We start from the raw sequence: 27,375 nt of genomic DNA on the forward strand, positions 1-27,375 counted from the left end.
AAAATATCGCTATACTCACCCTCCGACGCAGCCTGGACCTCAGCGAGGGAACCGGCAGCGTTGTTTGTTTAAAATTCGCGCTTTTACTTGGTTACGTGAAGTCCCGGCTTGTGATTGGTCAGGGCGGCCATGTTGCCGGGACGCGGACCAATCACAGCAAGCCGTGACGAAATTACGTCACGGCTTGCTGTGATTGGTCCGCGTCTCGGCAACATGGCCGCCATTAACCAATCACAAGCCGGGACGTCACGGGAGGCTGGACACGCGCCCATTTTAAAATGGGCGCGTGTCCAGCCTCCCGTGACGTCCCGGCTTGTGATTGGTTGCGCCGCGGTCAACCAATCACAAGCCGGGAGGCTGGACACGCGCGCATTTTAAAATTTTAAAATGGGCGCGTGTCCAGCCTCCCGTGACGTCCCGGCTTGTGATTGGTTGCGCCGCGGTCAACCAATCACAAGCCGGGAGGCTGGACACGCGCGCATTTTAAAATTTTAAAATGGGCGCGTGTCCAGCCTCCCGGCTTGTGATTGGTTGACCGCGGCGCAACCAATCACAAGCCGGGACGTCACGGGAGGCTGGACACGCGCCCATTTTAAAATGCGCGCGTGTCCAGCCTCCCGTGACGTCACGGCTTGTGATTGGTTAATGGCGGCCATGTTGCCGGGACGCGGACCAATCACAAAGCCGGGACGTAATTTTAAAATCCTTAAGGACCTGAAATTACGTCACGGCTTGCTGTGATTGGTTGCGTCTCCCATGTGACTGCGACACAACCAATCACAACGCCGGAACGTAATTTTAAAATCCTGAAGGACCTGAAATTACGTCACGGCTTGCTGTGATTGGCTGCGTCCCGGTCACATGGGCGGCACGCAACCAATCACAAGCCGGGACTCACGTAAAGGAAAGAAAAGCGCGAATTTTAAACAAAGAACGCTGCCGCTTCCCTCGGTAAGGTGCAGGCTGCGTCGGAGAGGTGAGTATAGCAATATTTTTTATTTTAATTCTCTCTTTTACACATTTTTACATTAATGTTGTTTCGATACCGATACCCGATATCACAAAAATATCGGATCTCGGTATCGGAATTCCGATACAGCAAGTATCGGCCGATACCCGATACTTGCAGTATCGGAATGCTCAACACTACTGAGCAATGCCGGATCCCCTGGCGCCAATGCGAAGGCCCAATCTTGAGGGTCACCACGCAAGAAAGAAATTATAATTTTAACTTGCTGAACGGAATCACCAGAGGAACGAGGTTTCAAAGAAAGAAACAATTTACAATTGTTCTTAAAATTCAGGAACCTAGATCTATCTCCAGAAAACAACTCCGGAATAGGTATTCTAGGCTCTGACATAGGACTGTGAACAACAAAATCCTGAATACTTTGTACCCTTGCAGCAAGATGATCTACACTGGAGGCCAAACTCTGAATATCCATATCAGCAGCTGAGTTCAGAGCCACACCAAGATTAAGAGGAGGAGAGAAGCTAGACACACAGCAGCTAGACACACAGCAAAAAAAAAAAAAAAAATTCTCAAGGCTTCTTTTCTCCTGCTTCTGCCATGCAATTAACACTTTAACGGCCGGCTGTACTGTTATGATCCTAGTGGCAAGGATCGCAAGTAGGACTAGCTAAGTAACTAAACCGACTACAAACTCTGGGGAAGTGGTAACTGAATTGACCGCAACCTGATCCTATCCGCAAACAACTATAGGCAGCCGTGGAACATTACCTGAAAATCCTAGACGTCTCTTCACGGCCTGAGAAAATGACTATTCCTAGAGGGAACGAAAGTCCTCACTTGCCTCAGTGAAATGACCCCAAAGATATAGAATAGCCCACCACAAATATTAACGGTGAGTTAAGGGGAAAGCACAAACGCAGAGATGAAATTAGATTTAGCAAATGAGGCCCGCTAACACTAGAAAGCAGAAAATAGAAAGGGAACTGTGCGGTCAATTAAAAACCCTATTCAAAATATCCACGCAGAGATTGCTCGAGCCCCCGCACCAACTAACGGTGCGGGGGAAGCAACTCTGTACCCCAGAGCAAACCAGCAGAAGAAATCACATATTAGCAAGCTGGACTAAACTCATCATACACAGAAATCATATTGCAGACTGATGAGCAAAAAATAATTAAACAGAACTTAGCTTCTCCTGAAGAGACTGAAACCGAAGATAATCAGGAGTAATCAGAATAGCACTGAGTACATTGACAGCCGGCAACAAGTGGAAGTGAAACAGAGCTAAATAGGAAACTCCCAAGTGAATAACGAGGCAGCTGATCAGCCACAGACCCGCAGGATAACAAACAAAGCCACCAGGGGGAGCCCAAAACAAAAGTCACACAATACCACCTGTGACCACAAGAGGGAGCCTGAAAACAGAGTTCACAACAGTCTCCAGACTCTGTCTCGTCTGTCACATGTGCTCAGTGTAAACCTGCTTTCATCTGTGAAGAGCACAGGGCGCCAGTGGTGAATTTGCCAATCCTGATGTTCTGTGGCAAATGCCAAGCATCCTGCATGGTGTTGGGCTGTGAGCACAACCCCCATCTGTGGACATCAGGCACTCAGACCATCCTCATGGAGTCGATTTCTAACCATTTGTGCAGACACATGCATATTTGTGGCCTGCTTGAGGTCATTTTGCAGGGCTCTGGCAGTGCTCCTCCTGTTCCTCCTTCCACAAAGGCTGAGGCAGCGGTCCTGCTTCTGGGTTGTTGACCTCATACGATCCCCTCCACATCTCCTGGTGTACTGGCCTGTCTCCTGGTAGCGCCTCCAGCCTTTGGACACTACGCTGACAGACACAGCAAACCTTCCTGCCACAGCTTGCATTGATGTGCCATCCCGGATGAGCTGAACTACTTGAGCCACTTGTGTGGGTTTTAGAGTCCGTCTCATGCTACCACGAGTGTGAAAGCACAACCAACATTCAAAAGTGACCAAAACATCAGCCAGAAAGCATTGGTACTGAGATGTAGTCTGTGGTCCCCACCTGCAGAACCACTCCTTTATTGAGTGTGTCTTGATAATTGCCAATAATTTCCATGTGTTGTCTATTCCATTTAGACAAAAGCATGTGAAATTGATTGTCAAACAGTGTTGCTTCCTAAGTGGACAGTTTGATTTCACAGAAGTTTGATTTGCTTTGAGTTATATTCTGTTGTTTAAGTGTTCCCTTTATTTTTTTGAGCAGTGTATATTACATACATAGAAAAATAAATGAAAAGCTGGCAATTGAAGAGCCACGTAGTGTAAAATCACTGCAGGAGCTGACAGAATAGAAGAAATGGATTAATTACAGTAAACACAAATAGAATAGGTAGATATATAGATGTCAGTGACAAACACATATAGTACAGTGTATTTGCAGCTTACTGTACATGTATTGAATTAATAAAAGATTATTTTTAGGAAAAAAATGCTGTGGGCTCCCACACAATTTTCGTAACCAGCAGAGGGAAAGCCGATGGCTGGCAGACGATGTTTATATCCTGGAAAGGGGGTAATACCCATGCAGCTTCCCAGGCTATTAATATCAGCTCACAGCTGCATAATTAGCCTTTACTGGCTATTAAAATGGGTGACCCTAAAAAAGATAACGCTGGGTCCCCCTATCTATAATATAACGCTGGGAGCGTCACTCTGTCCGAAGCCTCTATAGACTGCGCAAGCGCAAGCGCCGGCGCAGTCCGGACCGCACAGAGCGACGCTCCCAGGAGATCGCGGTATGCGTAAGCGCTGAACGCACACCGCGATCTCCACCGGACAAGCAGGGACGAGCCAGGAGACGGAGGGTGAGTATACTTACCTGACCCGTTCCACCGACGCGCTTCCGGGCCGTGACTGTCCCCCTGCTCCCGGAATCGGCGCCTGCGCAGTCCGCGCTTTCCGGCGCCATTTTCTTGAAGACACATTGCAGTGTCTTCAAGAAAATGGCGCCGGAAAGCGCGGACTGCGCAGGCGCCGACTCCGGGAGCAGGACCAAGAAAATGGCCGCACCCAGCACAGCCGCCGCGCCCAGCACAGCCACGCACAGTCGCCCACAGCAACGCACAGCCGCCCACAGCCACGCACAGCCGCACCCAGCACAGCTGCCCACAGCCACCCATAGCCACGCACAACCGCCGCACCCAGCACAGCCGACCACAGGCACGCACAGCCGCCGCCCACAGCCACGCACAGCCGCCGCACCCAGCACAGCCGACCACAGCCACGCACAGCCGCCGCCCACAGCCGCCCACAGCCACGCACAGCCGCCGCACCCAGCACAGCCATGCACAGCCGCCACAGCCATGCACAGCCGCCTACAGCCACGCACAGCCGCCGCACCCAGCACAGCCGCCCACAGCCACGGACAGCCGCCGCACCCAGCACAGCCGCCGCACCCAGCACAGCCGCCCACAGCCATGTACAGCCGCCCACAGCCACGCACAGCCGCCGCACCCAGCACAGCCGCCGCACCCAGCACAGCCGCCGCACCCAGCACAGCCGCCGCACCCAGCACAGCCGCCGCACCCAGCACATCCGCCGCACCCAGCACAGCCGCCGCACCCAGCACAGCCGCCACAGCCACGCACAGCCGCCGCACCCAGCACAGCCGCCCACAGCCACGCACAACCGCTGCACCCAGCACAGCCACCCACAGCCGCCGCACCCAGCACAGCCGCCGCACCCAGCACAGCCGCCGCACCCAGCACATCCGCCGCACCCAGCACAGCCGCCGCACCCAGCACAGCCACGCACAGCCACCACAGCCACGCACAGCCTCCGCACCCAGCACAGCCGCCCACAGCCACGCACAGCCGCCTACAGCCACGCACAGCCGCCTACAGCCACGGACAGCCGCCGCACCCAGCACAGCCACCGCACCCAGCACAGCCGCCGCACCCAGCACAGCCGCACCCAGCACAGCCGCCCACAGCCACGCACAGCCGCCGCACCCAGCACAGCCTCCCACAGCCACGCACAGCCGCTGCACCCAGCACAGCCACCGCACCCAGCACAGCCGTCCACAGCTGCCGCACCCAGCACAGCCGCCGCACCCAGCACAGCCGCCCACAGCCATGTACAGCCGCCCACAGCCACGCACAGCCGCCGCACCCAGCACAGCCGCCCACAGCCGCCGCACCCAGCACAGCCGCCGCACCCAGCACAGCCGCCGCACCCAGCACAGCCGCCGCACCCAGCACATCCGCCGCACCCAGCACAGCCGCCGCACCCAGCACAGCCGACCACAGCCACGCACAGCCGCCGCCCACAGCCACGCACAGCCGCCCACAGCCACGCACAGCCGCCGCACCCAGCACAGCCATGCACAGCCGCCACAGCCATGCACAGCCGCCTACAGCCACGCACAGCCGCCGCACCCAGCACAGCCGCCCACAGCCACGGACAGCCGCCGCACCCAGCACAGCCGCCGCACCCAGCACAGCCGCCCACAGCCATGTACAGCCGCCCACAGCCACGCACAGCCGCCGCACCCAGCACAGCCGCCGCACCCAGCACAGCCGCCGCACCCAGCACAGCCGCCGCACCCAGCACAGCCGCCGCACCCAGCACATCCGCCGCACCCAGCACAGCCGCCGCACCCAGCACAGCCGCCACAGCCACGCACAGCCGCCGCACCCAGCACAGCCGCCCACAGCCACGCACAACCGCTGCACCCAGCACAGCCACCCACAGCCGCCGCACCCAGCACAGCCGCCGCACCCAGCACAGCCGCCGCACCCAGCACATCCGCCGCACCCAGCACAGCCGCCGCACCCAGCACAGCCACGCACAGCCGCCACAGCCACGCACAGCCTCCGCACCCAGCACAGCCGCCCACAGCCACGCACAGCCGCCTACAGCCACGCACAGCCGCCTACAGCCACGGACAGCCGCCGCACCCAGCACAGCCACCGCACCCAGCACAGCCGCCGCACCCAGCACAGCCGCCCACAGCCACGCACAGCCGCCGCACCCAGCACAGCCTCCCACAGCCACGCACAGCCGCTGCACCCAGCACAGCCACCGCACCCAGCACAGCCGTCCACAGCTGCCGCACCCAGCACAGCCGCCGCACCCAGCACAGCCGCCCACAGCCATGTACAGCCGCCCACAGCCACGCACAGCCGCCGCACCCAGCACAGCCGCCCACAGCCGCCGCACCCAGCACAGCCGCCGCACCCAGCACAGCCGCTGCACCCAGCACATCCGCCGCACCCAGCACAGCCGCCGCACCCAGCACAGCCACGCACAGCCGCCACAGCCACGCACAGCCTCCGCACCCAGCACAGCCATGCACAGCCGCCTACAGCCACGGACAGCCGCCGCACCCAGCACAGCCACCGCACCCAGCACATCCGCCGCACCCAGCACAGCCATGCACAGCCGCCACAGCCACGCACAGCCGCCTACAGCCACGCACAGCCGCCGCACCCAGCACAGCCGCCCACAGCCACGGACAGCCGCCGCACCCAGCACAGCCGCCGCACCCAGCACAGCCGCCCACAGCCGCCGCACCCAGCACAGCCGCCCACAGCCGCCGCACCCAGCACAGCCGCCCACAGCCACGCACAACCGCTGCACCCAGCACAGCCACCCACAGCCGCCGCACCCAGCACAGCCGCCGCACCCAGCACAGCCGCCCACAGCCACGGACAGCCGCCGCACCCAGCACAGCCGCCCACAGCCATGTACAGCCGCCCACAGCCACGCACAGCCGCCGCACCCAGCACAGCCGCCGCACCCAGCACAGCCGCCGCACCCAGCACAGCCGCCGCACCCAGCACAGCCGCCGCACCCAGCACATCCGCCGCACCCAGCACAGCCGCCGCACCCAGCACAGCCGCCACAGCCACGCACAGCCGCCGCACCCAGCACAGCCGCCCACAGCCACGCACAACCGCTGCACCCAGCACAGCCACCCACAGCCGCCGCACCCAGCACAGCCGCCGCACCCAGCACATCCGCCGCACCCAGCACAGCCGCCGCACCCAGCACAGCCACGCACAGCCGCCACAGCCTCCGCACCCAGCACAGCCGCCCACAGCCACGCACAGCCGCCTACAGCCACGCACAGCCGCCTACAGCCACGGACAGCCGCCGCACCCAGCACACCCACCGCACCCAGCACAGCCGCCGCACCCAGCACAGCCGCCCACAGCCACGCACAGCCGCCGCACCCAGCACAGCCTCCCACAGCCACGCACAGCCGCTGCACCCAGCACAGCCACCGCACCCAGCACAGCCGTCCACAGCTGCCGCACCCAGCACAGCCGCCGCACCCAGCACAGCCGCCCACAGCCATGTACAGCCGCCCACAGCCACGCACAGCCGCCGCACCCAGCACAGCCGCCCACAGCCGCCGCACCCAGCACAGCCGCCGCACCCAGCACAGCCGCCGCACCCAGCACAGCCGCCGCACCCAGCACATCCGCCGCACCCAGCACAGCCGCCGCACCCAGCACAGCCACGCACAGCCGCCACAGCCACGCACAGCCTCCGCACCCAGCACAGCCATGCACAGCCGCCTACAGCCACGGACAGCCGCCGCACCCAGCACAGCCACCGCACCCAGCACATCCGCCGCACCCAGCACAGCCATGCACAGCCGCCACAGCCACGCACAGCCGCCTACAGCCACGCACAGCCGCCGCACCCAGCACAGCCGCCCACAGCCACGGACAGCCGCCGCACCCAGCACAGCCGCCGCACCCAGCACAGCCGCCCACAGCCGCCGCACCCAGCACAGCCGCCCACAGCCGCCGCACCCAGCACAGCCGCCCACAGCCATGCACAACCGCTGCACCCAGCACAGCCACCCACAGCCGCCGCACCCAGCACAGCCGCCGCACCCAGCACAGCCGCCGCACCCAGCACATCCGCCGCACCCAGCACAGCCGCCGCACCCAGCACAGCCACGCACAGCCGCCACAGCCACGCACAGCCTCCGCACCCAGCACAGCCGCCCACAGCCACGCACAGCCGCCTACAGCCACGCACAGCCGCCTACAGCCACGGACAGCCGCCGCACCCAGCACAGCCACCGCACCCAGCACAGCCGCCGCACCCAGCACAGCCGCCCACAGCCACGCACAGCCGCCGCACCCAGCACAGCCTCCCACAGCCACGCACAGCCGCTGCACCCAGCACAGCCACCGCACCCAGCACAGCCGTCCACAGCTGCCGCACCCAGCACAGCCGCCCGCACCCAGCACAGCCACGTCACATACAGCCGCCTGCACTCAGCACAGCCACATACAGCCGCCCGCACTCAGCACAGCCGCCCGCACTCAGCACAGCCGCCCGCACTCAGCACAGCCGCCCGCACTGATGGGGGCGCAGGATGGAGCAGCACGTGATAGGATGGGGGCGCAGGATGGGAGCACATGACAGGATGGGGATGAGGATGGAGCAGCACATGACACGATGGAGCAGCACATGACACGGTGGAGTGGAACATGACAGGATGGGGGCGCAGGATGGAGCAGCACATGACACGGTGGAGCAGCACATGACAGGATGGGGGCGCAGGATGGAGCAGCACATGACACGGTGGAGCAGCACATGACAGGATGGGGATGCAGGATGGAGCAGCACATGACACGGTGGAGCAGCACATGACAGGATGGGGGCGCAGGATGGAGCAGCACATGACACGGTGGAGCAGCACATGACAGGATGGGGGCGCAGGATGGCGCAGCATATGACAGGATGGGAGCAGCACATACCAGGATGGAGACCATATTCCAATATAAATGCTCGCCACCCGGGCGTAGAACGGGTTCAATAGCTAGTAATTAATAACCAGCAAAGGCTATGCAGACAGCTGCTGGCTGATATTTATAGCCTAGGAAGGGGCCATGGATACTGCCCCAGGCTAAAAACTTCAGCTCTCAGCCACCCCAGAAAGGCACATCTCTAAGATGCGCCAATTCTGACATATAGCCTCCCTCTTCAAACTTGTCCTGTAGCAGTGGCAAGTGGGGTGATAGTTGGAGGGGTTGATGTCACGTTTGTATTGTCCAGTGACATCAAGCCCTGAGGTTAGTAATGGAGAGGCGTCAAATAAGATGTCCCCATTACTAACCTCATAGTCACATTGTAAGAAAACACAGACAGCCAGAAAAAAAAGTCCTTTAGATGAAAAAAATGACACAGACTCCTTTAATAATCTCAATTAAACCATACTTACGACCTCGCATAATTCCATCGAAGCCCTCATTGTCCTGTAGTAAACCAAAAATAAAAACAACAATATCCTTCACCTCTACATTGTTCTGTCCCACATCGTAATCCATGTCTGGGGGATAATTCGTTTTCAACCTGGACGGTGCCAAGATTCAACCTTCCAGGGTGAGAACCACTGGGGAATGAGCTGCTGTGAGCGCAGCCTCAGTGACTAGCAATGACGTCACTGAGGCTTCATTCCCAGCTGGGATGAACTGCGGTGACTTTGGTGAGATCCCTGCTAGCACCGTGAGAAAGTTGCACTGTGCAGAGGCGAGTTCACCACAGTGAAATACTCCCGGTGGACTCGCCACTGCACTGTGCAACTTTCTCACGGTGCCACCTCAGTTCATCCCCAAATATAATTAAATTCTAGGCCCTAAGACAACACTTCCACTTTTTACAGCATTACATAGTTACCATAGGAACAAAGACCTAATTTACAAAACTATTAACAAAAATGTAGCAATTGCCCATAGCAACCAGTCCGATTCCATCTTTAGTGTATTTAAGGCTGCAGAACAACAACATTGAGTGTTTCTTTGCTGGTGATACATATAGCAATGCACAAATGATAATTAAGTCCGGGGTCACACTTGCAAGTGAAATGCGAGTAACTCACGTGAGTCTCTGCCATCAATACCCGGCACTGCCGCTGGCACTCGGGACTGGAGCGTGCGGCTTCATTTATTTCTATGCAGCCGTACGCTCGGGTCCCGAGTGCTGGTGGCAGTGCCAGGTATTGATGCAAGAGACACGCAAGTGTGACCTCAGCCTTACACAGAGCCCTGGCCTGTTAGACATTGCTTATGGCATGGCTGAACAGGCCACCATACCTGGCAGACCCTTAGGTCATTATTTAGCCTCTAGATGTCATGGCAGCTATTGGCACCCCGCAGTTAAGTGTCCATGGGGTTAAAAAGGTAGCTTATTCTCACTGTTATCCATGTAGATGCTGCTGTTGCCATTGACATATGGCTGATACCAGCAGCAATTTCACCTTAAATCACGCGCAAGACACTTTTTCCTCAGTGGTGCTAAAATGAAAAAAAGTTCCATCGTCAGTCATTAAAAAGGTAATATAGTCCAGAATGAAAAATAATATCTTGGTTAAAATTGTTCAAACTTACTAATATACCTTTATTATGATTTCAGGCCTGGTTTGTCGGTTTCATCGCTGTTCCCACTTCACTTCCGGGTTTATCAAGACACCGAAAGAAAACTTCCCCGCTGTAGGCATGTGACCAGTGCTGCGTATAAGGGGATGACTTTGAGGCTCTGTTCAGCAGCTAATCGGCCAGCCTCCTTCTCAGTTAAAGCTAATTCAGAGACAGAAGGGGGCTGGCTTAGCTATTTAATTCAGATTGACAGCCAGTTCCCCTTTTATAAAGGTCCCTGGGTTTAAACACGCAAATTGCCTCTTCTGAGAAAAAGAGGACTTAAACTTTATAGCGCCACCTGTTAGAAGTAGCGATCCTACAAGTCACAATCAACCCTTTAAAGAGTCGTGCAATATGACTTAGGATAAAAGCCAAATCAGTATCTCAATTCGCAGACACGGTGTTTCGGGCTGTTGGCCCTCATCAGTGCGAAGCATGAGAACTGATTTGGCTAGATAAGAGGCTCTGGACTGGGGTCTAAGGGGTAACGTTTCTCCTTATGGAGAGTGACATACCAGCCGGCTTGTCAAGGTAAGAAGGCTTATTCGCCGTGCAATGCTCCTCTGGGAAATTAAATATGCAAATTGCCTCTTCTGAGAAAAAGAGGACTTAACTCTATAGCGCCACCTGTTAGAAGTAGCGATCCTACAAGTCACAATCAACCCTTTAACGAGTCGTGCAATATGACTTAGGATAGAAGCCAAATCAGTATCTCAATTGGGTTTAAACACAACATTATTTGCATGGCATTTGTATATTCTACCCATATTTGTGAGAATTCTCTCATCATATTCTGGTTTCTTCTTGCACTCCAAAAGCATACGATCAGTCAAACTGGCTTCCTACAAAATGACCCCTTAGTGCGTATGTAAGCACCATTACTAAAATGCTAAAATGGACTGAAATGATTAATGACAATCTCTGTGCACCGCTAAGTAATATGTTGGTTAGGGAGACTTTAGCCATTTTCACCATTTTTTAAATTTTTTTTATGGTTTTTGTTTTTTAAGCTGTAAATGATGGTGCACCACATATGGAATCTAAAACACCCAACTTTTATCACCAGTTTAAAAGTGTCCAGTAAAGTAGGTGAGGTTTGGCTGAAGAGGGCGTGGTCTTCTTTGTGATATATTTATCAAGTTTAAAATCAGAAAATTGCTCAAAATGTACCACAAATCTTTGTCTGCTTATCACCTGCTCATCACAGGAAGAGATCTCATTTTCTAACTTTTAGGCAGACCAAAATGCACCAAAGTTATTAGGAGGGACCTACCGCTAGGAATGTTGGTAGGAGGGACTTGCCACGAGGGGTGTTATTAGAAGGGAGGTGCCACTACAAGTGTTATTAGGAGGCGCATACCACTAGGATTGTTATTAGGAGGGTCGTGCCACTAGGATTGCTATTAGAAGGGGCTTGCCATTAGGAGGGGCATGCTACTAGTATTATTAGGAGGGATTTACCACTACTATTGTTATTAGGAAGGGCGTGCCACTAGGAATATTAGTAGTAGGGGCCTACCACTAGAAGCGTTATTTGGAGGGTACTGCCATTAATAGCTTTATTAGAAAGATGGTGACACTAGAACACCTCACCAATGCTAATAGATACCTTATGAGTCAGCAAAATATGTTGTCATTTTTTCATTTAAGAAATTACAAAAAGGAAAATGCGTCCTTGCAAAGAATTGGACTTCCCTGGAGGTTTGTGTAATCAGATAACTTTGACCAAGGTTTCAGACCATAATTAGCCTATTTGAGTTATGGCTTGTTCACTTTCATCATTAGGAAAGGCCAGGTGATGCAAATTTCCCAGCTTTATAAAAATCCAGCCTCCTCTAACCTTGTGCCAAAAAATAGCTTGCATGGGTTCGTCTAAGCAGCAGCGTAGCACTCTGAAAATGAAAATGCTGCAGGCCCACAAAGCAGTAAACAACAATAAGAAGATAATAAAGCATTTTCACGGTATCCTTTCCTCAGTTCGAAATGTCATTAAGAAATGGCAGTTAACAGGAACAGTAGAGGCCAAGATAAGGTCTGGATGACCAAGCAACATTTCTGTGAGAGCTGCTTGCAGGATTGCTGGAGAGGCAAATCAGAATGCCAGCTTGACTGCAAAAGACCTTCAGAAAGATATAGCAGACTATGTTCACACGCAGCGTTTTTGATGAGTTTTTCAACTTTTACATTGCTTTCAACCAATACAAATGCATTCACTGGGAAATGTCATTGTAACATTTAACAACCCTAGCTGGCCATGTGGTGTGTGACACATAAGGAGACACATCTTGTTTCATTTATGAAAGAGGGACTCTTAAAGTCTCAAAGCCTATTTTTAGAGGGGCATCAGGTGGCATTAATATTCTTAAAGGGCCATTAGTATACAGTGGGTCTCCTATGGTGTTATTGCCTATGAAGTGAGTGGCTGGGCTGCCAACAATTACAATGCACCCCAATACCCTTTTCACGAGAGGTACAGGAGGGCTTGCTGAAAAAATGTTGCACTGAATGCAAAGCCTGCCCTGCTATCAAGTTATATATGAGTCACCCACCAGGGCAGCGGTGTACTCGGCACCAGGTCCGGTTGCTTTTAAAGGGGATGTCACAGTGGCTGCGTCCCAGTCCGTGGCCCTGGCACTCACTGTAAAAGGGGAACAGTCTTTAAAGGGAATTGTGATAAAGTCTGTCGTGACACCACCTGTGGAGTTCGGTCAATAGGGGGACCGACGCTACTTTAAAGGGGTCCTCTGGGGGATGATGTTGCAGCAATGATAGCGACGCTTCCCACAGGTGAAGCGGGGTCCCCAGGGCTCCCAAGGTGTATGGCAATTATGGTGTTTGCCAGTCAATGAGAATAGGACACAGCGTTGCAGTCTTTACCTGGTTTACTGAAGTTGTTACAGGCCTCAGTCCAGGGTACCGGCAACAGGTACATAAGGAGTCCAGGCAGCCTGGAAACAAGTGAAATCCCCTTGGCAAGTCAGGTTGGGAGCCTTCCACTTTGCGCTCGCTATAAGTCCCTTGCTGCCTGAAGTGTCCTAACAAGGTCCTGGTTCTTTCCCTTGTCCTGGGACAGGTACCTGTATGGTAGGCAGCTTGAGCCATTCCTTCTGGGGTCTCTACATGGTGACTCCGGGCTCCAGAATGCTGCTGTACCACAGGCTTAATTTGTGCAATATACGTGTAGTTCTGTGCCCTCCGGTTCTGCTATGGGGCTTGCAGATCCCCACAGCCTCGGGCTCCCGGTACCCGTTCTCTGCGCTCTGGCTTCTCGGAGGTCCACTCGCAGCCTCCTTGAGCCCTCAAATCTCTTCTCTGTGCTCCTTTCCTGTCACTGTCTGCTCCAGATTAAACTGAACTGAACTCACTCCTCCTCCAGAACAGGATCTTTATTCAGGGAAGCTGCCCTAAAACAGGGTTTTGAGCTCCCTCTCCTTGCCTGGATTCAGAAGGTGTTGTGTGTGTGATTTACCTGCCAAAGTGATCCCTCTTGTTTCCAGGCTTACACTATCCTCCCCGAAAGGAAGGCAGCACTACTGTGGTACCCGAACTCCTGGGGTGCCACATATGCACCCCAATAAGCCATTAAACCCAAGTACTGGAAGGCCACAGGAAAAGCCACCTCACATTCTTCTGTAGGTCCTGCCATACTGTTTTCTTATGTATTACCTGCAAGGCCTGCACTGCTATCAAGTCATATGCACCCTAATAAGTCTTTGAACCACTGGTACTGGATGGCCACAGGAAAACCCACTTCACATTCTTCAGGTGGTCCTGCCATACTGTTTTCTTATGTATTACCTGCAAGGCCAGAACAGGATCTTTATTCAGGGAAGCTGCCCTAAAACAGGGTTTTGAGCTCCCTCTCCTTGCCTGGATTCAGAAGGTGTTGTGTGTGTGATTTACCTGCCAAAGTAATCCCTCTTGTTTCCAGGCTTACACTATCCTCCCCGAAAGGAAGGCAGCACTACTGTGGTACCCGAACTCCTGGGGTGCCACATATGCACCCCAATAAGCCATTAAACCCAAGTACTGGAAGGCCACAGGAAAAGCCACCTCACATTCTTCAGTAGGTCCTGCCATACTGTTTTCTTACGTATTACCTGCAAGGCCTGCACTGCTATCAAGTCATATGCACCCTAATAAGTCTTTGAACCACTGGTACTGGATGGACACAGGAAAACCCACTTCACATTCTTCAGGTGGTCCTGCCATACTGTTTTCTTATGTATTACCTGCAAGGCCTGCCCTGCTATCAATTATATGCACCCCAATAAGCCTTTGAACCCAGGTACTGAATGGCCATAGGAAAACTGACTTCACATTCTTCAGTTGGTCTTGCCGCACTGTTTCCTTATGCATTGAATGCAAGGGCTGCCTTGGCCCAAATTTGCATGCACCCCAATCCCTCTTGGAAGAAACATGTAGGAGGGACCAATTTAAAGGACCAGGTCTCCTAGACTTGTAGTGCCCATACACTAAGTGTATGGGCTGACAAACATTTCCCCATGGGGGACACATTTTAAAAAAAAATATTTAATTGGGATCACAGACACCCTTGCCAAAAAATTGACTGTCTGTAGCAGCACGGAACACGTGAACCCTGGTGATCTAGTGGTGGAAAATGATGAGAGGTGGAGGAAGGCCTCATTAAAAATTAAAATCTAGGCCCAATCTAAAGGAGTGGGTCTCCTAGACTTGTAATGCCCATACACTAAGTGTATGGGCTGACAAACATTTCCCCATGGGGGTTACAGTTCTAAAAAATTATTTATGGGTATCATAGACACCCTTGCCCAAAAATTGAATGGCTGTAGCAGCATACAACATGTTCACCATGGTGATCTAGTGGTGGAGAATGAGGAAACATTGGTCATTAAAAACTAGGCACAATACACACTAGTGCATGATTTGTGTACACAGTAAAAGATGAGCTGACGAGCAAGATCCCGGGCCCGAGGCCAAGCTTGTGTGCAGGAGCAGGCCCCACAAAGACCACCTGGACAGGTACAGCAGCCCCAAGGACCCCGGCCAGCAATCAGATCTCAGCAGCCAGTGCCTGAACCTTTGCTCGTCAGAAGAGGGCGCCAGAGATGTCCGCTGGCAGCAGAGAGACCATCGCTCGAGGTTCTGCAGGTGTCAGCTGGACTTGCAGAAGTGTCTATCGGGGAACAGGGCGGCCGTAGGTGTGACTTCCATGACGTTGGGGTGAACAACCGGCAGACTATCGAACACGTCCAAAATTCAAAAGCTGGCACCTCTGGAACCAAGATTGCTCTTGTGACCAACCACATCAAGCTGGTGTCCTGACCACAGCGTGCACTGTACCAGTATCACGTTGACTTCAACCCCTCCATGGAGTCCAAGTATTTGCGGTATGGCCTCCTGTATCAGCATGAAGAAACCATCGGCGCTTTACATGTGAGGAGGGGTATACATAATAAAAACAAGTACAATAGTCTTAAACAATACAAGTCACAACTGGTACAGGAGGAGAGAGGACCCTGCCCGCGAGGGCTCACAATCTACAAGGGATGGGTGAGGATACAATAGGTGAGAGTAGAGCTGGTCCTGAAGCGGTTTGGTCGATCGGCAGTTACTGCAGGTTGTAGGCTTGTCGGAAGAGGTGCATGGGCTGACAAACATTTCCCCAAGGGGGATACATTTTTTAAAAATATACTATGGGCATCGTAGACGCCCTTGCCAAAAATTGAACTGCCTATAGCGGCACAGAATACGTTAAGCCTGGTGATCTAGTGGTGAAGAATGAGGAGACATTGCTGAAGGCCACATGAAAAAATAGGCCCAATGTAAAGGAGTGTGTCTCCTAGACTTGTAATGCCCATACACGCAATGCATAGGCTGACAAACATTTCCCCAAGGGGGATACTTTTAAAAAAATAAACTATGGGCATCATAGACACTCTTGCCAAATATTGGACTGCCTATAGCAGCACAGAAGACGTTAAGCGTGGTGAATGGTGATCTAGTGGTGGAGAATGAGGAGACATTGCTGAAGGCCTCATTAAAAACTAGGCCCAATGAAAAGGAGTGTGTCTCCTAGACTTGTAATGCCCATACACGCAGTGCATGGGCTGACAAACATTTCTCCAAGGAGGATACATTTTTTAAAATATACTATGGGCATCATAGACACCCTTGCCAAATATTGGACTGCCTATAGCAGCACAGAACCCATTAAGTGTGGTGAATGGGGATCTAGTGGTTGAGAATGATGAGACATTGCTGAAGGCCTCATTAAAAACTAGGCCCAATGTAAAGGAGTGTCTCCTAGACTTGTAATACCCATACACGCTTTGCATGGGCTGACAAACATTTCAAATATACTACAGGCATCATAGACACCCTTGCCAAAAAGTGGACTGCCTGTAGTGGCACAGAAGACGTTGAGCCTGGTGATCTAGTGGGGGAGAATGAGGCGACATAAAGATAAATCATACTAAAAAAAAAATAAAGGATGTGAATCCACCAATGAAAGTAAATAACAAAAGGGAGGGGCAAACACAGGTTCAAATATATGATGCCAGATTGTGTCCAACGAGATATGTTTGTCCCTAGCAACAGCACAGAGACATGGATATAAAAAATATATAATAGTATTTCAATATTTTCATATTGTAGAGGTATACACTGGGTCATAAAAGGACGGTGCAGGGATATTAAAACTGGAATATATGAATAAATTGGAAAAATACACGTATATCTCATTTTGATGACCTCACCCTGGTGTTGTACTGGTTGTGGATGATGAGGATGAGAATAAGGAGGAGGATAACACTAAACAGACGAAATCAGGAAGCGGATAGCCATGTGTGGTTGGGAGAGGTGCATGACAATACACCTCCACAAAAACGACAATGTATTACAGGTTATGTTTCGCTGTTTTCACTTGGTGGTATACAAAAATCTTGCCCAATCCAGCCCTTGTTCATTTTTATGAGTCAGCTTGTCAGTATTTTCAGTTGATAGGCTGGTGCACTTATCTGTTATAATTCCACCAGCAGCACTAAAAACCCGCTCTGACAGAATGCTAGCAGCAGGGCAGGCCAGGACCTTCAAAGCATAGAGAGCCAGTTCATACCATGTGTCCAGCTTGGATACCCAATAATTAAAAGGCACAGAGGAATCACAGAGGATGTTTGTACGATCTGCAAGATACTCCCTCAGCATCTTCCCAAACATTGCACTTCTTGTGACAGCACCCCTTTCCTCAGTGCCAGCATGATGGGAGGGTCTGAGAAAACTGTCCCAGAACTTTGCCATTGTTCTCCTGCCTGAGCTGGATTGTAATTCTGTCTCTCTCACTTGGATGCCTTGGTTGTGCAACAAACTCTAATCGTCTGCTGCCAGCGATCTCACATGGGAATTTTCTAAGTAATTCCGCTTCAAGGGCCCTCTGGTACTGCAACATTTTAGTACACCTCTCTGTCTCTGGCAGAAGAGATAGAAAGTTCTCCTTGTAGCGTGGGTCTAGAAGTGTCACCAACCAGTAATGACTGTCACCAAAAATTTTTATAATGCGAGGGTCATGTGAAACGTAGTGCAACATAAAGTTAGCCATGCCTGCCAGACTGCTAACAGGCAAGACTTCCGTTTCCTCACCAGCAGGATGACTGACCATGCTGTCCTCCTCCTCCTCATCCTCATCCTCCTCCTTCCTGTCCTCAGGCCATCCCCGCTGAACAGACGGTATGACAGCTGTGCTTGTAGATCCATCTATAGCTCATGAAATTAACTCCCGTTCTTCCTAATCCTCCTCATTGCCAACCAATCTACATTGGGAAGACATGAGGCTGGGCTGCATGTAATCCCCCTGTATGGTTCTTTGTTCCATGTCTTCGTGCTCTGCCTGCAATGCATCCTCTTTAATTGTGAGTAGGGTTGAGCGAAACGGATCGTTCATTTTCATAAGTCGCCAACTTTTGGCAAAGTCGGCGTCTCATGAAACCCGACCCGATCCCTGTGTGAGGTCGGCCATGCGGTACGCGACTTTTGTGCCAAAGTCGCGTTTCAATGACGCTAAAAGTGCCATTTCTCAGCCAATGAAGGTGGACGCAGAGTGTGGGCAGCGTGATGACATAGATCTCAGTCCCCACCATCTTAGAGAAGGGCATTGCAGTGATTTGCTTGCTTTCTGCCGCGTCACAGGGGCTATAAAGGGGCATTCCCGCCGACCGCCATCTTACTGCTGCTGATCTGAGCGGAGGTGCCGCTTCGTCAGAAGCAGGGATAGTGTTTTGCAGGGTACATTCACCCCCAAACCGCTTGTGCTGTAGCGATTTCCACTGTCCAACACCACCTTTTGTTTGCAGGGACAGTGGAAGCTACATTTTTTTTTCCTCAGCGCTGTAGCTCATTGGGCTGCCCTAGAAGGCTCCCTGATAGCTGCGTTGCTGTGTGTGTACGCCGCTGTGCAAACCAACTGCTTTTTTCAAAGCACAAATCCTGTTGTTCCTTCCTTTCTATCTTGCTATCTTGTTTGTTTGTCCACACTTTTGTGTGCAGCAGTCCTTTTTATAGCTGCCTGCCATACTTTTCTGAGATTACTGCAGGGAGAGAAATATTGGCAAGTCTGCCTCTGTGCCATTGCTGTGTGTGGCATCTGTCTCTCATTGTGTGCCACCGAAAACCAGTGTGTAATACTGGGCCATAATTTTTTTTTTTTGTAAATTCTCCCTGTAAAAAAATAAATAAATAGTGGGAGATAAAGATTGGCAAGTCTGCCTCTGTGCCATTGCTGTGTGTGGCATCTGTCTCTCATTGTGAGCCACCGAAAACCAGTGTGTAATACTGGGCCATAATTTATTTTTTTTAATTCTCCCTGAAAAAAATAAATAAATAGTGGGAGATAAAGATTGGCAAGTCTGCCTCTGTGCCATTGCTGTGTGTGGCATCTGTTATGAACTATACTTTTTGGCTCCCTCTTGTGGTCACTAGCGGTATGGCTTTTGGATGTTCTTTCCCCAGGTTGGTAGTCACCTGATTCGTTAGTTCCTGGGTGTTCCTATTTAAACTTCCTGGATTCTTAGTCCATTGCCTGGCATCAATGTAATCAGTCCTTGTCTGGTTGCTCCTGTCTACTGGTCCTGATTTTTGCAACATAAGCTAAGTCCTGCTTTCTTGTTTTTTGTTTATTTGTATATTTCTGTTTTTTGTCCAGCTCGTTCATAATGTGATTCCTGATTTTGCTGGAAGCTCTAAGGGGGCAGATATTCTCCCCCCACACCGTCTAGTCGGTGCGGGGGTTCTTGGATACTCTGCGTGGATATTTTTGTAGGGTTTTTCGCTGACCACATAAGTTCGCTTTCTATATTTCTGCTATTATTTAGTGGGCCTCTCTTTGCTGAATCTAGTTCATACTTACGTTTGTCCTTTCCTCTTACCTCACCGTCATTATTTGTTGGGGGCCTGTATCTACTTTGGGGTACCTTTCTCTTGAGGCAAGTGAGGTCTGTATTTTCTCTGAAAGGGTTAGTTAGATCTCTGGCTGGCGCGAGACGTCAAGAACCAACGTAGGTACATTCCCCGGCTGCTATTAGTTGTGGGCTAGGATCAGGTATGTGGTCAGCTCAGCTACCACCTCCCTATGAGCTAGTTTTTATGTTTGCAGACTTTGTTGAAGACCCTGAGATCCTTTGCCATTAGGATCACAACAGGCATCTGTCTCTCATTGTGTGCCACCGAAAACCAGTGTGTAATACTGGTCCTTTATTTTTATTTTATTTTTTTATTGTCCCTGAAAAAAAAAAAATTAAATAGTGGGAGATAAAGATTGGCAAGTCTGCCTCTGTGCCATTGCTGTGTGTGGCATCTGTCTCTCATTGTGTGCCACCGAAAAACCAGTGTGTAATACTGGGCCATAATTTTTTTTTTTGTAAATTCTCACTGTAAAAAAATAAATAAATAGTGGGAGATAAAGATTGGCAAGTCTGCCTCTGTGCCAGTGCTGTGTGTGGCATCTGTCTCTCATTGTGTGCCACCGAAAACCAGTGTGTAATACTGGGCCATGATTTTTTTTTTTGTAAATTCTCCCTGTAAAAAAATAAATAAATAGAGGGAGATAAAGATTGGCAAGTCTGCCTCTGTGCCATTGCTGTGTGTGACATCTGTCTCTCATTGTGTGCCACCGAAAACCAGTGTGTAATACTGGTCCTTTATTTATTTATTTTTTTTATTGTCCCTGAAAAAAAAAAAAATTAAATAGTGGGAGATAAAGATTGGCAAGTCTGCCTCTGTGCCATTGCTGTGTGTGGCATCTGTCTCTCATTGTGTGCCACCGAAAACCAGTGTGTAATACTGGGCCATAATTTTTTTTTTTTTAATTCTCCCTGAAAAAAAAAAAAAAATAGTGGGAGATAAAGATTGGCAAGTCTGCCTCTGTGCCATTGCTGTGTGTGGCATCTGTCTCTCACTGTGTGCCACCGAAAACCAGTGTGTAATACTGGTCCTTTATTTTTATTTTTTTTTTATTGTCCCTGAAAAAAAAAAGAATTAAACAGTGGGAGATAAAGATTGGCAAGTCTGCCTCTGTGCCATTGCTGTGTGTGGCATCTGTCTCTCATTGTGTGCCACCGAAAACCAGTGTGTAATACTGGTCCTTTATTTTATTTTTTATTTTTTTTATTGTCCCTGAAAAAAAAAAATTAAATAGTGGGAGATAAAGATTGGCAAGTCTGCCTCTGTGCCATTGCTGTGTGTGGCATCTGTCTCTCATTGTGTGCCACCGAAAACCAGTGTGTAATACTGGGCCATAATTTTTTTTTTTGTAAATTCTCCCTGTAAAAAAAAAAAAAAATAGTGGGAGATAAAGATTGGCAAGTCTGCCTCTGTGCCATTGCTGTGTGTGACATCTGTCTCTCATTGTGTGCCACCGAAAACCAGTGTGTAATACTGGTCCTTTATTTATTTATTTTTTTTATTGTCCCTGAAAAAAAATAAAATTAAATAGTGGGAGATAAAGATTGGCAAGTCTGCCTCTGTGCCATTGCTGTGTGTGGCATCTGTCTCTCATTGTGTGCCACCGAAAACCAGTGTGTAATACTGGGCCATAATTTTTTTTTTTTTAAATTCTCCCTGTAAAAAAATAAATAAATAGTGGGAGATAAAGATTGGCAAGTCTGCCTCTGTGCCAGTGCTGTGTGTGGCATCTGTCTCTCATTGTGTGCCACTGAAAACCAGTGTGTAATACTGGGCCATAATTTTTTTTTTTTAATTCTCCCAGAAAAAAATAAAAAATAAGTAGTGGGAGATAAAGATTGGCAAGTCTGCCTCTGTGCCATTGCTGTGTGTGGCATCTGTCTCTCATTGTGTGCCACCGAAAACCAGTGTGTAATACTGGGCCATAATTTTTTTTTTTTTAATTCTCCCTGAAAAAAAAAAAAAAAATAGTGGGAGATAAAGATTGGCAAGTCTGCCTCTGTGCCATTGCTGTGTGTGGCATCTGTCTCTCATTGTGTGCCACCGAAAACCAGTGTGTAATACTGGGCCATAATTTATTTTTTTTAATTCTCCCTGAAAAAAAAAAATAAATAGTGGGAGATAAAGATTGGCAAGTCTGCCTCTGTGCCATTGCTGTGTGTGTCATCTGTCTCTCATTGTGTGCCACCGAAAACCAGTGTGTAATACTGGTCCTTTATTTTTTTTTTTTTATTGTCCCTGAAAAAAAATAATTAAACAGTGGGAGATAAAGATTGGCAAGTCTGCCTCTGTGCCATTGCTGTGTGTGGCATCTGTCTCTCATTGTGTGCCACCGAAAACCAGTGTGTAATACTGGTCCTTTATTTTATTTTTTATTTTTTTTATTGTCCCTGAAAAAAAAAAAATTAAATAGTGGGAGATAAAGATTGGCAAGTCTGCCTCTGTGCCATTGCTGTGTGTGGCATCTGTCTCTCATTGTGTGCCACCGAAAACCAGTGTGTAATACTGGGCCATAATTTTTTTTTTTGTAAATTCTCCCTGTAAAAAAAAAAAAAATAGTGGGAGATAAAGATTGGCAAGTCTGCCTCTGTGCCATTGCTGTGTGTGGCATCTGTCTCTCATTGTGTGCCACCGAAAACCAGTGTGTAATACTGGGCCATAATTATTTTTTTTTTAATTCTCCCTGAAAAAAAATAAATAAATAGTGGGAGATAAAGATTGGCAAGTCTGCCTCTGTGCCATTGCTGTGTGTGGCATCTGTCTCTCATTGTGTGCCACCAAAAACCAGTGTGTAATACTAGTCCTTTATTTATTTATTTTTTATTGTCCCTGAAAAAAAAAAATTAAATAGTGGGAGATAAAGATTGGCAAGTCTGCCTCTGTGCCATTGCTGTGTGTGGCATCTGTCTCTCATTGTGTGCCACCAAAAACCAGTGTGTAATACTGGGCCATAATTTTTTTTTTTGTAAATTGTCCCTGTAAAAAAATAAATAAATAGTGGGAGATAAAGATTGGCAAGTCTGCCTCTGTGCCAGTGCTGTGTGTGGCATCTGTCTCTCATTGTGTGCCACCGAAAACCAGTGTGTAATACTGGGCCATAATTTTTTTTTTCATTCTCCCAGAAAAAAATAACAAATAAGTAGTGGGAGATAAAGATTGGCAAGTCTGCCTCTGTGCCATTGCTGTGTGTGACATCTGTCTCTCATTGTGTGCCACCGAAAACCAGTGTGTAATACTGGGCCATAATTTTTTTTTTTTAATTCTCCCTGAAAAAAAAATAAATAAATAGTGGGAGATAAAGGTTGGCAAGTCTGCCTCTGTGCCATTGCTGTGTGTGGCATCTGTCTCTCATTGTGTGCCACCGAAAACCAGTGTGTAATACTGGTCCTTTATTTTTTATTTTTTTTATTGTCCCTGAAAAAAAAAAACAAATAGTGGGAGATAAAGATTGGCAAGTCTGCCTCTGTGCCCTTGCTGTGTGTGGCATCTGTCTCTCATTGTGTGCCACCGAAAACCAGTGTGTAATACTGGTCCTTTATTTTTATTTTTTTTTTATTGTCCCTGAAAAAAAAAAATTAAATAGTGGGAGATAAAGACTGGCAAGTCTGCCTCTGTGCCATTGCTGTGTGTGGCATCTGTCTCTCATTGTGTGCCACCGAAAACCAGTGTGTAATACTGGTCCTTTATTTTATTTTTTATTTTTTTTATTGTCCCTGAAAAAAAAAAAATTAAATAGTGGGAGATAAAGATTGGCAAGTCTGCCTCTGTGCCATTGCTGTGTGTGGAATCTGTCTCTCATTGTGTGCCACCGAAAACCAGTGTGTAATACTGGGCCATAATTTTTTTTTTTGTAAATTCTCCCTGTAAAAAAATAAATAAATAGTGGGAGATAAAGATTGGCAAGTCTGCCTCTGTGCCATTGCTGTGTGTGGCATCTGTCTCTCATTGTGAGCCACCGAAAACCAGTGTGTAATACTGGGCCATAATTTATTTTTTTTAATTCTCCCTGAAAAAAATAAATAAATAGTGGGAGATAAAGATTGGCAAGTCTGCCTCTGTGCCATTGCTGTGTGTGGCATCTGTTATGAACTATACTTTTTGGCTCCCTCTTGTGGTCACTAGCGGTATGGCTTTTGGATGTTCTTTCCCCAGGTTGGTAGTCACCTGATTCGTTAGTCCCTGGGTGTTCCTATTTAAACTTCCTGGATTCTTAGTCCATTGCCTGGCATCAATGTAATCAGTCCTTGTCTGGTTGCTCCTGTCTACTGGTCCTGATTTTTGCAACATAAGCTAAGTCCTGCTTTCTTGTTTTTTGTTTATTTGTATATTTCTGTTTTTTGTCCAGCTCATTCAAAATGTGATTCTTGATTTTGCTGGAAGCTCTAAGGGGGCAGATATTCTCCCCCCACACCGTCTAGTCGGTGCGGGGGTTCTTGGATACTCTGCGTGGATATTTTTGTAGGGTTTTTCGCTGACCACATAAGTTCGCTTTCTATATTTCTGCTATTATTTAGTGGGCCTCTCTTTGCTGAATCTAGTTCATACTTACGTTTGTCCTTTCCTCTTACCTCACCGTCATTATTTGTTGGGGGCCTGTATCTACTTTGGGGTACCTTTCTCTTGAGGCAAGTGAGGTCTGTATTTTCTCTGAAAGGGTTAGTTAGATCTCCGGCTGGCGCGAGACGTCTAGAACCAACGTAGGTATGTTCCCCAGCTGCTATTAGTTGTGGGCTAGGATCAGGTATGTGGTCAGCTCAGTTACCACCTCCCTATGAGCTAGTTTTTATGTTTGCAGACTTTGTTGAAGACCCTGAGATCCTTTGCCATTAGGATCACAACAGTATGCCAGGCCAGTGAATAGTTAATGCATTGCAGAAGTGGGATTAAAAGAAAAGAAGTTCTGAGTTTTTTTTTTTTTTTTTTCTTTCTTCCTTCCCCTTTATCTCTGAATGGCTTGAAACTCTGCTGCAGACATGAATGTGCAAACTCTGATTACTTGTGTGGATCAGCTTGCTGCTCGGGTGCAGGGTATTCAGGATTTTGTTACTAGCAGTCCTATGTCAGAACCTAAGATACCTATTCCTGAGCTGTTCTCTGGAGATCGATTTAAATTTAGGAATTTTAGGAATAATTGTAAATTGTTTCTATCTTTGAGACCTCGTTCGTCTGGAGATTCAGCTCAGCAAGTTAAGATTGTTATCTCCTTTTTGCGGGGTGACCCTCAGGATTGGGCTTTCTCATTGGCACCGGGAGATCCGGCATTGGCGAATATTGATGCGTTTTTTCTGGCGCTCGGATTGCTTTATGAGGAGCCCAATCTTGAAATTCAGGCAGAGAAGGCTTTGCTGGCTATTTCTCAGGGCCAGGATGAAGCCGAAGTGTATTGCCAAAAATTTCGGAAATGGTCCGTGCTTACTCAGTGGAATGAGTGTGCTCTGGCCGCAAATTTCAGAAATGGCCTTTCTGAAACCATTAAGAATGTGATGGTGGGTTTTCCCATTCATACAAGTCTGAATGATTCTATGACGCTGGCCATTCAGATTGATCGGCGTTTGCGGGAGCGCAAATCCGCTAATCCTTTGGAGGTGTTGTCTGAACAGGCACCTGATTTAATGCAATGTGATAGAATTCAGACTAGAACTGAACGGCAAAATCATAGACGTCAGAATGGGTTGTGTTTTTACTGTGGTGATTCTACACATGTTATATCAGCATGCTCTAAACGCCTAACAAAGTTTGTTAGTCCTGTCGCCATTGGTGATTTGCAGCCTAAATTTATTTTGTCTGTTACTTTAATTTGCTCATTGTCTTCCTACCCTGTTATGGCGTTTGTGGATTCAGGCGCTGCCCTGAGTCTTATGGACTTGTCGTTTGCCAAGCGCTGTGGTTTTGTCCTGGAGCCTTTAGAAAATCCTATTCCTCTTAGAGGAATTGATGCTACGCCATTGGCGGAGAATAAACCGCAATATTGGACACAAGTGACCATGTGTATGACTCCTGAACATCGGGAGGTGATTCGTTTTCTTGTTCTGCATAAGATGCATGATTTGGTCGTTTTGGGTTTGCCATGGTTACAGGCTCATAATCCAGTTCTGGATTGGAGGGCTATGTCTGTGTCAAGTTGGGGTTGTCAGGGAATTCATTGCGATTCCCTGTCGGTGTCTATTGCTTCCTCCACTCCTTCAGAAGTTCCTGAGTATTTGTTTGACTATCAGGATGTATTCAGTGAGTCCAGGTCCAGTGCTCTTCCTCCTCATAGGGACTGTGACTGCGCTATAGATTTGATTCCTGGTAGTAAGTTTCCTAAGGGACGATTATTTAATCTGTCGGTACCTGAGCATGCCGCGATGCGTTCTTATATAAAGGAGTCTTTGGAGAAAGGACATATTCGTCCATCCTCTTCCCCTCTTGGTGCGGGATTCTTTTTTGTGGCCAAGAAAGACGGATCTTTGAGACCTTGTATAGACTATCGGCTTCTGAATAAAATCACGGTTAAATTTCAATACCCTTTGCCACTATTGTCGGACTTGTTTGCTCGGATTAAGGGTGCCTGTTGGTTCACCAAGATAGATCTTCGTGGTGCGTACAACCTTGTGCGCATTAGGCAGGGAGATGAATGGAAAACTGCATTTAATACGCCCGAAGGTCATTTTGAGCACTTGGTGATGCCTTTTGGGCTCTCTAATGCTCCTTCAGTGTTCCAGTCCTTTATGCATGACATTTTCCGGAAGTATCTGGATAAATTTATGATTGTTTATCTGGATGACATTTTAGTTTTTTCTGATGATTGGGATTCTCATGTAAAGCAGGTCAGGATGGTGTTTCAGGTTTTGCGTGATAGTGCTTTGTTTGTGAAGGGCTCAAAATGTCTCTTTGGAGTGCAGAAGGTTTCCTTTTTGGGTTTTATTTTTTCTCCTTCTACTGTGGAGATGGACCCAGTCAAGGTCCGAGCTATTCATGATTGGACTCAACCCACGTCTGTTAAGAATCTTCAGAAGTTTTTGGGTTTTTCTAATTTCTACCGTCGCTTTATTGCTAACTTTTCTAGCGTTGATAAAAACCTCTGACGGATATGACCAAGAAAGGTTCTGATGTCGCTAATTGGGCTCCTGCGGCCATTGAGGCCTTCCGGGAGCTGAAGCGCCGGTTTACTTCGGCGCCTGTTTTGTGCCAGCCTGATGTCTCACTTCCCTTTCAGGTTGAAGTGGATGCTTCTGAGATCGGTGCAGGGGCTGTTTTGTCGCAGAGAGGCTCTGGTTCCTCTGTGATGAAACCATGTGCTTTCTTTTCCAGGAAGTTTTCGCCTGCTGAGCGGAACTATGATGTTGGTAATCGGGAGTTGTTGGCCATGAAGTGGGCATTTGAGGAGTGGCGTCATTGGCTCGAGGGAGCTAAGCATCGTGTGGTGGTCTTGACTGATCACAAAAATCTGATGTATCTCGAGTCTGCTAAACGCCTGAATCCTAGACAGGCTCGTTGGTCATTGTTTTTCTCCCGTTTTGACTTTGTGGTCTCATACCTGCCTGGTTCGAAAAATGTTAAGGCTGA

Source organism: Ranitomeya variabilis, chromosome 7, assembly GCF_051348905.1.
Source record: "Ranitomeya variabilis isolate aRanVar5 chromosome 7, aRanVar5.hap1, whole genome shotgun sequence".
NCBI classification, from domain to species: Eukaryota; Metazoa; Chordata; class Amphibia; order Anura; family Dendrobatidae; genus Ranitomeya; species Ranitomeya variabilis.